The 13684-nt window shown below is 42.3% G+C and overlaps 1 protein-coding gene across 1 annotated transcript in view; it reads right to left on the bottom strand.

Annotated features, from left to right (window-relative positions):
- Nucleotides 1-13684, bottom strand: part of asap1b (ArfGAP with SH3 domain, ankyrin repeat and PH domain 1b) — a 60399-nt gene that overhangs the window by 45637 nt on the left and 1078 nt on the right. The window lies entirely within an intron of this gene.

Consider the following 13684-nt stretch of genomic DNA (forward strand, 5'->3'; position numbering starts at 1 on the left):
CTATTGAATATAGTCAAAGGATTGTTTTTATCTGCCAGCAACCAATTGCAAGCTCCCACTCAACCCAGGGGGATTAGCGAGAGTGACAATGCCAAAACATCTGCGGTCGCTCGTCTCTCCGCCCCGACGGCAAGTGATGCATACGGATAATTTATTTAGTGCTGCTGAGAAAATGAAGCAAAAGGATGAAGTAGGTTTTCGTGGCCGTGTGCTATTCCGCTGAGAGACATCTACCCCGAGGAGCCATTTGTGCTGTGAAAGTCCGCACAGCAGTGTCAGAATGCTTTTAAGTCCAAGTCTGTCAGTGACGGAGCCAAAAGAGGTGAAAGGTCAAGTTAAGGGAGTTGAAGGGTGGCAGCCGTGCACGGCGCCTCATTATGAAGAGGTTTTGTCAAGACGAGCAACTTGTCCTTGAAACGTCTCGTATTAAATATGAGGAGGCAGAGAACACGTCACACACACCAGTCCTGGCCAAAGATGAGATATTTGAGAGACTTTCTAATGGTAGGGTGCATTTATACCGGATGCAACAGATTCTGATACTTGTTTTGAGTATCAATATTACAATCAATCAATGAAAAACCATGGATCTGTGTCATTTGATCATGTTGATCATGTTCTGGGCACATGAACGCTCCTCTTTGTGAACGTTGTCTTTACTTATAACCTCTTGCTTTTCCCTAACAGTTAAAAACATTAAATTTACTATAATGTAAGAATAAAAGACAACAATATGCTACAGACTAAAGATAATTTTAATTATCAATTAATCTGCCGAATATATTTTTGATAGATGAATGAACTGTTTTCTTTAGTATTTTGTGTTATAAATAGGTCAAACCCAAGATGACACCTTCATATGTCTACATCTATTTTTGTGACGCCACAAAGATGAAGATATTATTCACTCACTATTCTGACTAAGAGATTATTTAAAACATATGAAGGAGTCATGTGGGACTCATGTGACCCGTGAAGATAATGAAGCTGATGTTCTGGCTCCTCAAACAAGCGCGACCCATCGGGGGGAGGAAGCTGGTGGCTGCAGCGAGTGGGCATGACTGACTGGAGGTCGTCTCAGCTTCACGCTTCCTGCCCGAGGCCTTATCCTCCCGCAGCAGCCCTGCCGTTTCCCCTGCAGCCGTCCTTTGACAGGAAGCAGGAAGCGGCCAGGCTTGACAGTGTCCCGTCCTGGGTCGGCAGCGCTCCCGTCTAATGACACCAACTGCTCTCCGCTGACAGCTGAGGAATAACAACAACACGCTGTCTCTTCTGGCTGTCTGCGAGGTGTTTGTCTTGATCCACTCTCTCCAGATTCCTGCTCTGTCACTTCCATGGCACGTCGAGTCGAGTCGTCTTTCTCATTTCCTCCACCTCGACTCATCTTTCCCAGCTCCGCTCTGCTCCTCCTGTCTCCGCCCGCCGCCCGGCAAATTGGCATCACACACACACATATACACACCGGCCCCGGCGACTGCTGCGGTTACCAAGGAGATGTGATCTGGCCATCTCACGCGTCGGCTCAACATTCTTCACCGTGGAGATTGCGGGAAGCTGCTCTGACTAACCGGCCAGCTCCCTGTTTGTCAGCGGCTCTCTGGGACTCAGCTGTGCCACTGTGGCAAATTTTACTCCCTAACGCAACAAAGACGGCCACTAAAGCTCCCAGAATTGCTAATATGCAAATGACTTCCTAGAAGAAGAAAACAGGAAGGGGTTCAGTTATCAAAGGGCTTCCCTAGAGCCAAAACACTGGGCTCAAAACCATCTGCAGTGGCATTTTTGGAAGCACTGACCAGCCAGCGTGCACATATCACAATCTCATTTCCTCTCTGACTCACAATTACACAATAACTACTATACACAATCGTTTCTAAAAGTGTAATACAGCAAGTCAGATTAAAACATGACAAAAAAAAGATAAGTCTGTCTGTCAAGAGTTTTTTTTTTCTGTCAAGTCTATGTGGCATGATTCAAGCAGGAAGGGTGGGGAGCCGTTTTCATTGGCAGGAAACAAATGCACATCCCTTTCTCTGGGCCTGCGGAATGGGAAAAATGAGAGGATGTAACATTTCCAAAAGCAGCTGAGGTCAGATGGCCTATTTGTCTCTCTCCCTCTCTTTCTCTCACTCACAAACAGTACTGAAAGAGAGTGATCGACTGCCAGTGGTTTTGGTTTTGGTTAGGAGGTGTATCAGGACGACCACATGACTGTTGTACTGTATCTAACATGGCAACTGAAATAACAAGGATTAAGTGAGGAGACGTCTTTTTTTCAGAGTGTTGGAGTTAATAAGATCCAGAACATCGATCAACATGACGCACTGTTTTTCTGAATGGACTCAACCACCCAAGCTTTTTAGCTCCTCAGACTCAAACGCGATGTTGCAGAGAGTTATTGATCCACAGAAACATGCTGATAGTTCACTTAAGTCTGTACATTGTGTCCATCCACCTACTGTACTACATCCTCCTTTTTCTTTTTAAATAATCCATACTGTGCATTACTGCTGCTGACCATACGCCACTGTGTGTGTAGTTAACACTGCACTTTCCAGGCTGTAGCCTAGTTTGTCTGAAAAGTGAGACCTGTAACTTGCTCGATATACTGTAGGTGATCTAAATGAACGTGGATCAGTAGTGCAGTCGGATTTCAAGCGTTTTTCTTAGCTGACATTTTCCTCTTCACACCACTCACATCTGTCTGTTGTTTTAGGCCGGGCCTCGACATTGCGATGTGAGGTATGTTGATGATAACTCAAAAGTTTGATAGTCATAATACTGCATGCTGAGGAAGAGGAAAGAGGAAAACGAATTTGATTGGTCGTTATCAAGCGGGCGGGATACTCAATGTTTGGGGCAGGACTGAGCTCGGTATGTGTATGTGTGTGTGTGTGCGAGTGTGTATAGCTAACGTAGCTAACTGTTAGCTAGTAGACTTGCTACGTTATAGCTTGCTAATTTAGCTAGCGAGGTTAAGTGATAGGGGCTCAAAATCAATTTCTAAATACCTTTGACATTTTACAAATCTGTTGTATAATCATCCTAACACTTTTGCTATAATATGGCTTAAACAAATGAGTATGATGGGTTTTAATGAGGTTCAAATGTGCTGGTAGGCAGATTTTGTAACTGATGGACGGAGCCAGGTTAGTTGTTTCCCCCACTCCCCGTCTTAAAGTTAATCTAAATTAGCTAGCATATCTAACTCTCTGCAAGAACATGTCACAATAACAAATAATAACGACACACAATTATAATATGCAACAATATTTCTATGATAATCACATATTAAACCACCTCAATGCAGTCAATGTCTTTCTTTCACACTCACCAGTCTCCACAGCTTTTCCCAGTGGTTGCCCACATGTGTCATCATCATTACCCCTGACCTACAGAGAACTGAACTAAACGTCCAGGTCCAAACATCATTTCAGCTTGAAAATTAACACAAACACCATGATATGATTCTTTTGCCGGCGATGCACAGACCCCTCTAATCTCCCCAGATAAGATTTCCTCGCAGCGTGTTACCTTTGTGCAGCCGACTCTCAATTCCCATTTGTGGCAACCCGCCCATTAGCTTTCGAATGCCCCACAAGGAAGTTCAGACCACAGAGACATTCAGCCTTCACTTCTCTCGACTGCACGGTCATGTGGTGATAATGTTAGTTTTGCAAAAATAAAAGTGTGAGTTTAATTTCAGCTGAGATGAACTCAGAGGAGTGGCTGCTAAAAAATCCTGTGCAATGTTTTGTTAAATGCAAGAATAAGCTGTTTATGGGTTTGTAAAACATTCAAAATCCCTGGTATGCTCCTCTGACATAGAGTCCGATACAGGCCTGTATCTGTTAGGCAAATCTTGACCTGCTAATGTCATTGACCACAAAGAGAAGTCAATACAAGTCAGAGATTACTCCATTATATATTGAGGCCATTAGCTTCCAGCTCTGGCCTCCCAGAGAGAAAAATGAGCTGCTCAGCTGTGTGCTCGTCTGCGGTGGGTTTGCAGAGGCCACACTGTGGATGGAGCCAACTCTCTGAGCTGCGAGGATCCCCAATCTTTGCAGCTCATCTCTGGAGAGACTGTGCAGCAGCAGCAGCAACTGAGGTGCACGTGAGCCGCCGGGGTGAAGAGTCAAACCGTGCGTTCACACATGACTTGACAGCTTTCCTCTGCGACGCTTTGCTCTCGCTCAGCCCACCACTTGTTGTGATGCATCGTGCATGTTTTCACCATTACGCCCACACACGAGCTGCAACGGACTATATACTCCCCGAACATCAAACAAGCAGCATACCTTTATGTGTATTATGTTTACCCTTCAGGAAGCAATTATTCACATGCAGCAGCTGCTGGATTATTCTGATTATTAACAACCGTCAACAGGAGAGTAGTGGGAGGAACTCACTGCGCTGATGATTAATAAACGACAGCGAGCATCCTCCTCGGTGAAAAAAACTGTCTGTTTGAAATCTGAACCACAAAAACTGCCATAACCACTTTCTCTTTTCTTTCTCTCGTTTTCCTAATCTGTTTGATCAATAAAAAAGACAGAAAATAGTGAAAAATGTCAATGGTGGCATCTGAAACTCAATTGTTTTGCCCGGTGAATAGGCCAAACTCCCCAAATATTCAGTTTACTACAACATAGTCACATGGCAAACTGAAGCACGAAATGTATAAGAACAGCTGCAAACTAATGTTCCTCCATCATAAAAAAAACACAATTAATCAACTAACAACAACCAACAAACAAAAACATTCATTTATACTAAAAAAAAAAAAAACTTCAGACAAGCAAGCAGTTTCTTTGGAAACACAGTTACATTGATTTGATCACTCAGAGGCATCTTTTGAACTACCGGTTCAAAAAGAAGTTAAGTGAGTTTTCATAACCCACAAACCTCAAACATGTGAAACCACCTGAGGGAAACCATCAAATATGACGACATGTGGAAGTTTGTGTCATTATCTGATACAGAATCAAGACATGACAAACTGGTGAGACTGAGATAGTGATGGATTCTTCACGTTGGATTAAAAAAGCAAAAAACAGAAGTAGATGTTCAGGAGCTTTTGGTCACATACAGTAACACGATCTTCCTTCCTTCCTTCTTCATCATGGAACTGTTGGCATTTAAATTTCCTCTTTTTGACTTACTCAATGATTACTTGTCAACGCTGGGATAAAAGGCACGATTTACTAATAGCTAGCAGCAGACAATTAATTTAAACTTAGAAAAAATTGTAATGATTCATCAATGACAGCAGTAATGTTATTTATGGCCCCGAACTACAGTATGACTGACTTATCTTCTCTCATTGTTTTTGAAGTTGAAACCACTACAGTAGAGGTCAAACAATGATAAACTCATTATATCAAAACCGAGCATGTCGAGTGCTGGTGTTTGATCAGTCATTACATAATAGAGGAGAATTGCTACACCAGATGACTTGGCAAAAGAGCAAGACTTGTCTTTTTTGTAACAGAGCAGCGTTGTGTAGGTCGATCAAGGCAAAACTAAAATAAACTACTTCAAGCTTTTATCACTAATCTTTCGCTTATCATTGATCAGTTGATAAGTCTGCCAGCTACACTTCCTACCAACAGGCCGCCCGCATTGTAAATCTTTAGGGCACGCCGCCAAGGAATGTGCTCCCTTGATACACATGTACAAGGAGAAGTAACATTATTTTTCTTTTTTTCTAGGCTGAGTAACGTTCCTGAACCAGCCATGAGTCCTCAGCCAAAGTCACAGGCGAGGACTCTGCAGAGCGCTTTATGGCATTCCTTGAAGTTTTTCTGCAGAGGAGTCTCAGATTTCACACTTTATGGGACTGTGCTGGGTGAGAGAGCAGCTATTCCAAAACCACAGGTGTATCCACTCCCACAGGCCATTTGGATGTCCAGACATTTGAGCAACTGGACATAGAGAGGAACACAAACACAGCCTTTACTGCAACAACTACTGTAACAAAAGCTTTTTACCACTCATGGAACTGCCCATTTACACTTGGATTTACCCGTTTTCAGCGTGATAGCTGCTCTGACAGCTACTGTCATGGTGTAGAAAAGGTGAGCTAACACTTTTCAATGACATTAAATGGCACTGGGACAAGGTGTAAACAACTCGTCTTGAAGGACCATCAAGGCCTTTCATGCAAGCTTGAATGATCTCAGCAGGCCCTGGGCTGTTCTGAGAAAGGTAGCATTCAGATTCGACATTGAAAGGCTGCACCATGTTGTTCGGCTTTGGTATACGCACACTCGCACACACACACACACACATAGAGACAGTCCAGGGGCTAACACAGAGAAAGCAAGCACAGACAGAGATGCACTGTTTACCCCTTAGGACACTACAAGACAGCCAGCCGTCACAGGACAACGCTGTCTCCTGGCTCTGCAGGGCCATCCTTGAGAACAACAGTGTTACCACTGCGCTGATATAATCACAAAAGACAAACAAACACAAAAGGCGAATGAAGGAGGATGAAGACGATCTGTGGCTGCTTGTTATGGCTGAACTACAGTCATTTAACACTGTGTCAAATCCAGTCCTTTCTATTGTTGTTGGGATATTTCTAGTCTAGGCCCAACAATAAATAGGCTCAACCCTGAAACAAAAATAGGAATTGTAGCCTAGTAATATTGGAAATAAAAATACAGAATGAATAGTTCGAAAACATCACTTGAAAGCTGATATTATTTGCAACTAAATTCCTCATGTAATGCATCCTAACGTCACTGACAGCATGCTGCGCCCCATCCCAGATTAAAATGGCTGTCGATGAGGAGGGGAGACTTTAACGCCATCCATCCGTGTGAGAACGGCAGCAGACAGATGTGAACACTGACCCACTCTTCCTCACCTAATTCTGGGCGAAGAGCAGGGGGGATCAGAGTGCCGGAGCAGAGTCTGGGTCCGGGGCTAATCCGCTGCCGGCTAATAGCCCTTGATGATATACGCAGTGCAGCTGTGGCAGGAAGGTAGGCCAACAGCTGTGGCCCACAGACCGATTATCAGATTTCAGCCACAGACGGCAAACAAGCCGACAAACAAGCAACACAACACAGTCTCACCTCCTGCTGTGGGAGGCAGAGGACAAATTAGAAAATGGCTCCAAGGTTTGTTAGTATTTTTTCGGGGTGGTAGGCCTAGTGGTGGTGGTGGATTTAAGAGCTAGATTCCCATCCTTTGGCTGCTCTTTTATTTGATGTAGCTATCATCATTCTGTAATAATCGTTGCATTCCTGGAGTGATTTCTGTGATGATCTGTTGTAACTGTGCTCCACATACTTTCCATAATAACTCAAGAGTTTCATTCTTTTCAGCTACATCCATTTGCCGTTTTGTAACACCAAGCTAAAACCAATGAAGCTTAGCACAACAGTCTTACAAATAAATCTAAAATCTATTCAAATCTAAAATCACTTTGGGGGATGTAGTTAGCTGCTTAAGCTACTAAAACTACTAAATTATAGCATTATTTTTCCACCCATAGCAGAAACACCTGTTAGCAAAATTCAACCAGTAGGGGCCTAGTAAATGCAAATAAAAGCACTATATTAGTGCAAGTCCATAATAGCCTAAATAGGCGACAAGACAGAAAGTCGGTATACGGTGTTGCAACAACAACATATTGTGCCAACAGTTTTCACAGAGAGAGTCAATCATCACATCAAAAAACAGCAGCATAAAGCTATGTAGACGTATAAAGCTATGTAGCTAAACTATGTAGAAGTATAAAGCTATGTAGCAGCTAAGCTAGGTAGCAGTATGACGCTATGTAGCAGCTAAACTATGTAGAAGCAGAGCCAGTCTACGACAATATTAAATTCTCTGGTAGAAGTAAAGCTATGTAGCAGCTAAGCTATGTAGCAGTATGACGATATGTAGCAGCTAAGCTATAGCAGCATAAAGCTATGTAGTGCATAAAGCTAGTAGCAGCTAAGCTAGCAGGTTGTCCCACAGCTAAATAAAGCTCTATATCCTACACTGAACTAGCTGCACTTGTTAGCACAGAGAAATAGCTAAAGTAGGTAGGAGCAGTGGGGGCATTATCAAAATTAAAGTCTCCCAAAACTTTTATAATTTCTGCCACTTCAACTTCCTGTCTCTTATTTTTTCAGCCCAACTCAGCATTATAAAACCAATACTGTGCGTCAGTGTAATTACAGCTGGTTAAGTACTAAATTGGAAAAGCAGGTCTATGACAGATTGGTTACACAATGTTGACACCTGCTTACTTGGCACCTAAAATATCAACACTGAGACCAAGAATCTTGGAAATGACCATTTAAGCTGCTTTCTTTTTACAGTGCTGTTTTAACTGGAGCAAGACGTCATGTGCCGTGGTGCCAGGGGACAAAAAATGCTCCCATTCACTCACACAGTATGATTCACTGGGTTTGGTGACATGAGGGACAAATGATGAATAAAAGGCCATAACTTCATTAATAATTTAATCTTGACACATGCAGCTGTGCTCCTCAGTCGCAAATGTTGCAGAATGAAGCCTTAAATAGCCACCACTCAGTTTTGTTATGTAAAGTCACGTATGATTTTTTTTTTAAAAACCATCTCATCCTTGTGAATTATTCATTGTTTTTGCCTCAGTTGTGGTGATGGAGATAGGCCTACTAAAGGTGATCCAAAATATCAAACTTATCAAGCAAAGACTGCTTGTTTCACAGACAAAATAATGAATGATGAATGATATTCATTATTTTCAACATTACGCAACATTTGCCACATGGCACACAAATGTATTCAGTGTTAATTAAGTATGTGACAGAATACAGGCTCCATGCAGCTGTGACAGCTGTGACAAAAAAAGTGAAAATGAAACTTCCTTTACATGAATATCACTCATTTCACTGGATAGTCAGGTTGTTTTTTTTCATTGGAGATTCAGGTATTTTCCAGTGCAACAGTCCTCTGAGATTATAGAAGAAGGGTTATCTGTTTTCTCTCCAGTCCTTACTGGTGGACATGACATGAGACAGGGTCACATGACATGTCATGAAGGTTAAAGCCTCAGGCACTTTTTCAGAAAAACAACTTGCAGCTATGATAATTAACAAATAGTGTATGTTTTACTCTCTGCTCTGAATCTCAACTCAAGGTCAAACAACAACGCTTCTGTGAATCAACACAAATGTGGAGCGGATAGCTTGTAAAAATACCAGAATGGCTGTTTATGATAGAGAAAAAAACACAGCATACAGTTTTCTTATCTAGCTACTAGTTTTAATGTCTGTTGGAGGAGCTGTGGCCTGGATACAGCCTTCTCTTCAGTGATATTCTTCTCTTTAGTACTTTATGTTTCTCATTTGTTCTCATTAATGTTCAAAACAGTTTTATTTTTGGCAGACATATTTAGACATCATCTAACCTTTCAGTGATTGAATAATGGCGTTTGCTGCTTTGATGCAGATTGATTCCATCGAGGATTACATTGTGGAAACCAAATGCCCATTATTCAATACATAGCTCCTAAATGTGGTCTTTAAGAGCTTCAATGACTAGATTTATTTCCTGTTCCTAGCTTCTCATATCTGAATGTTCCCTTCCATACTTTGTCTTAATCGGCAGTATTATGAGTAGGCTATGTGATCACAGTGGAGGCAACTTACTGTAAGATCCCTGTGGTAAATGGGAAATCCACTACTCTGACCTTTTATTGTGTCAAGTTGTGAGAATTAAATGTAAGGAGTCATAGAGAGTGAATGAAAGAGTTAATGACCAGAATTGCAAAGAAAAATTTAATATGACACTGACTGCTGATTTGACCACCAAAGCTAACACCGAACGCTCAAACGCCACGTTTCTGTTTCACTTCCTATTGCACCATCATCGACACCAGCAGCTTTAATATGCATAACCCAGCATCAATCAACACAAATGCCTTTGCTTTGCACCATCACAAGTGGTTAAAATCTTCACAGAGCTGATTACAGAGGAGCGTGTGTTCAACAGCGAGAGATCCAACGTTTGATAGGAGTCGGAGCAACATACAGTAAATAAACAGCAGAGCTTTTAAAAAGAATGACAGGAATGTTAAGTCCACTCCTTGAACCTACAAACTAGACGAAGAATGAAGACTTAAGGCGATGATTTTCATTCCAATATAAAAACGCAGTGGTTTGGAATAAAACTCCTCACTCAGCTGTTTTCTTTCTTCAAATGGCGGGATAACATCAAACCTTCTGCAGCGTCTCCAGCTAAAAAAGCCGGGGTCTGAAAGGGCTTGTTATATAAAAGTAAAACATATAAAAGACCTCTGCCTATTAGGTCAAGCCCAGCCATGCTTGAATAGAATGACTGTGAAAAGTCAACATTTTTCTGGTCCGGCCCATGTGATGTGGTGTGAGAGGCATGCTCAAAGGAATGCCAATGCAGTGAGGGTTTCCCTTGTATCGCTGCTGTGGCTCTGTGTGGTTTAGGAAAGCAAACCCAGTGACGCAAAGTGCCATCTGTGGGGTAGGGAGCGAGCGACAATACATGCCCCACAGGGGAATAACAAGTGCCTGCTGCTAATTATAACTCGCATTGGAGAAAATGGGAGAAAGCAGGATTACAGTAAATAACCTGTGACATTTTCCTATAAGCAAATGTCAGACTCCTGCTGCTGAACAACACACATAACCCGCAAGGTCGGTTTTTGTTTTTTTTGTTTTTTACAGGTAGTGTTTGCTCTTCTTTGTGATGGATGGAAGAAATTAAAGATGCACTGATATTTTTGTACCTTAATATTGCAGTGTTGCCACAGAGTATTACTATTCTGAAGATGCAAATACCAAATGTTCTGATTAGTTTTCTTCCTCTCAGTTTACAAAGAACAGTCTTCAAATGTCTTCTTTTCCCCAACACATAACCCATTACTCAAATATATTCAGTTTACAATGATTAAAACAAAGATAACCAGCAAATCCTCATGTAAGTCGACAATGGTTTGTGGTTTTCCTTGAATAATAACTTGATAGTTGCAATGAATCAATGAATTGATTAAATATCAGGTTACCAGTGCAGCTCTGATGAAAATAATATCACAAAAGTCATTAGCTCCTTAAGACTGAGCATTATAACCATCGTGACTGTTGCATTAGACTGCTTTAGCTTTGGCTGCTTGTAAGGAATAAACTGGCAACTCAGGGTTGATTACTACATTACATAGCCTGTGGTGCTTCTTAGGTTCACAGAAGGTAATACAAACACCGATGTATGTTCAGAGCGTAATAGATGTAATTGGAAGTGCTGGAAAATTATCAATTATAATTTAATCACTTAACTGTTAAACGCTGTTTAAGCTGTCAATTGCATTTCCTGACAGCAAATGTTCATTATTCTCTGAAAAAGTCCTATTTTAGATGTTTTACCTGAAGTCGAGGCAAAAAAAATGTGAACCTGACTTGAAGGTCACGGAGCATAAAAATCAAAAACCCCTCGGTGGTATGAATCTGGTTGGCAAATTTCATGGCAATCTGTCCAAAAGGTTCTGAGAAATCCAATACTAAGAGAACGAATTAACAAATTAAAATGTGTTCAATATGGTGCAGATTAAAAAAACAGCAAATATTTCTGGGGTTACTGAGTCGATTTTATGGCTTTTCTCTGCTCCATATCAGCGTAAATGAAAACTGTGAGCGACCAATTCTAAGACTTTGTGTGTTCCTGTAACGAGGAGGAGGGCATTTACCGTTGCTAGCTGCTACATCTTTAAAATTAATCAATAACTCTGATGTTTAGTGAGTTGCAGCAATACTTTCCTGCAGCTGGATGAACCAAATCGCCTATAACACTTCCACAGAAAATCCAACATAGTTGTTCTGGGAAATGCAGTGGAAAAACGACAAGAACATCACAACAATGACTGACTTACACCAAAGATGTCACCAAAATAAAACCCAGACACGTCAACCAGCTTCCAGTCTGCCACCCCCACGCAAAGAACACACAATGCCCCCGTCTCCTGTGTCTCAAGCAATCAAGACAGCGGGGCCAGAGAAAGAGAAGAGGTTATTTTTAGGGCTTTATCTCCTCATCTCGCTGTTTTCCATATTTCTGCGCTGATACAAGTATAAACAGTAAACATCTTTGAGAGCTCCTTCGCTGCTGCTGCTGCTGCTGCTGCTGCTGCTGCTGCTGCTGCTCCGGGGGGAGAAGAGCTCCAAGGATGGAGGCTGGTGGTGAGTCATGAATAGTTTTGTGTCATTATGCATTGATCAGTATTTGATGTGTGGCGCTGAATTAAGACAACATGATGCTGCAAGGACTTCTTCTTTTTTTTTTTCCTCCTTTCTTTGCAACTCTTAGATGAGTCAGTGGAAGCACGCAGAGAATGACAACTCTCCTGCGGAGTCAACTCTCCCCCTCAGGTTACAGCATTAAATATTCACTGCCGTACTTTTGCATAATTTACCTTGTCAACATACCAAGGAAATGACTTGGAGAAAAAAAAAAGGGAGGGAGGAGGGTGAAGGGGGGGTGAATGCTCCGAGTTTGAGGACAGGAACTCGGCAGCTCAGCAGAAATCGGGGGCATTTTAAACAAACTCCTCTCCAGGCAAAGTGATGCCAAAGGCAGTTTTGCATCTCAGAAGAGGCTCTCTGGGTCTCTACTCAGGGATCAAACAGGGAGGTGAATTTTATACAACACGCTCTAATCTAACAGCATTCATGATTTCAGGCGGCGTCTGATGGGTGTATCCCAACTGTGAGCTGCTCTAACTGATGAGATGTTTCTATGTGTGTGTGTGTGTGTGTGTGTGTGTGTGTGTGTGTGGGTGGGGGGCATCTTGGCTTTTTGTCTAAACACCGAAGAGCATGATGCTCGCTCTCCGGTGCCAGTATAATGGTCTTCCTTGTCATGTGATCTCTGTGCAAAAATTCCAGAGCGGCTACTGAAGCCCTCAGCGCACATGGCGGCCCTTCTCTAACAGATGTTTTTCGTTTGTGCTGCTGCAGTCTCCCTCTCTCCCTCTCCCTCTCTCTCTCTCTCCCTCTCTCTGGGCTCGGAGGCACGGAGCCAGAGAGGTGATTCACGATGTGAGCCCTTTTTCCTTGTTACAGTCAGCAGACGCAAAGTGTGCCCCGAGTTCACAGTAAACACGGCCCTGGCTCTGTTTTTGGGGAGATTTTCTATCGCTACAATATAATAAACTTGCAAAAAAAAAAAAAAAAGAAACCGAAGTTAGTAGTGATGGATAGAGCGAGACTGGTGGCTGTTGGTGCACTGAAGAAAAGGATTAAACATATGTTTTTCTCCCTTTAAACAAACCCTCAGCAGTTACTGTCCTGCTTGTGATAATATTTGCATGGAAGCTGCTCTGTTATTTGGCTACAAATAAACTCCATTAATCTCTTTAGAAGGAGCATTAATGAAAAGTTGGACAATGCTTCTGCTTCAAATGACACATTACTCCTCCTAATACTACGAGTCTGCAGCTAAATGTGTTTTAAAGCAGGAAATGAGGTCATGCTTCGGCACTGACACACACACACACACACACACAGCGAAGGTGTGTGCTCACCCAGTTTGATGCTCTATCCAATCACGGCAGGAAGGATGCCAAGGGAGGGTGAGGGGAAGTGGGAATCACACACACACACACATCACAGCCCACCTGCCTGACCTGATTAGTAGCCTCCTACATAATCAAAGGTGACACAGCATC

This window comes from Trachurus trachurus (assembly GCF_905171665.1).
Source record: "Trachurus trachurus genome assembly, chromosome: 20".
Lineage (NCBI taxonomy): Eukaryota > Metazoa > Chordata > Actinopteri > Carangiformes > Carangidae > Trachurus > Trachurus trachurus.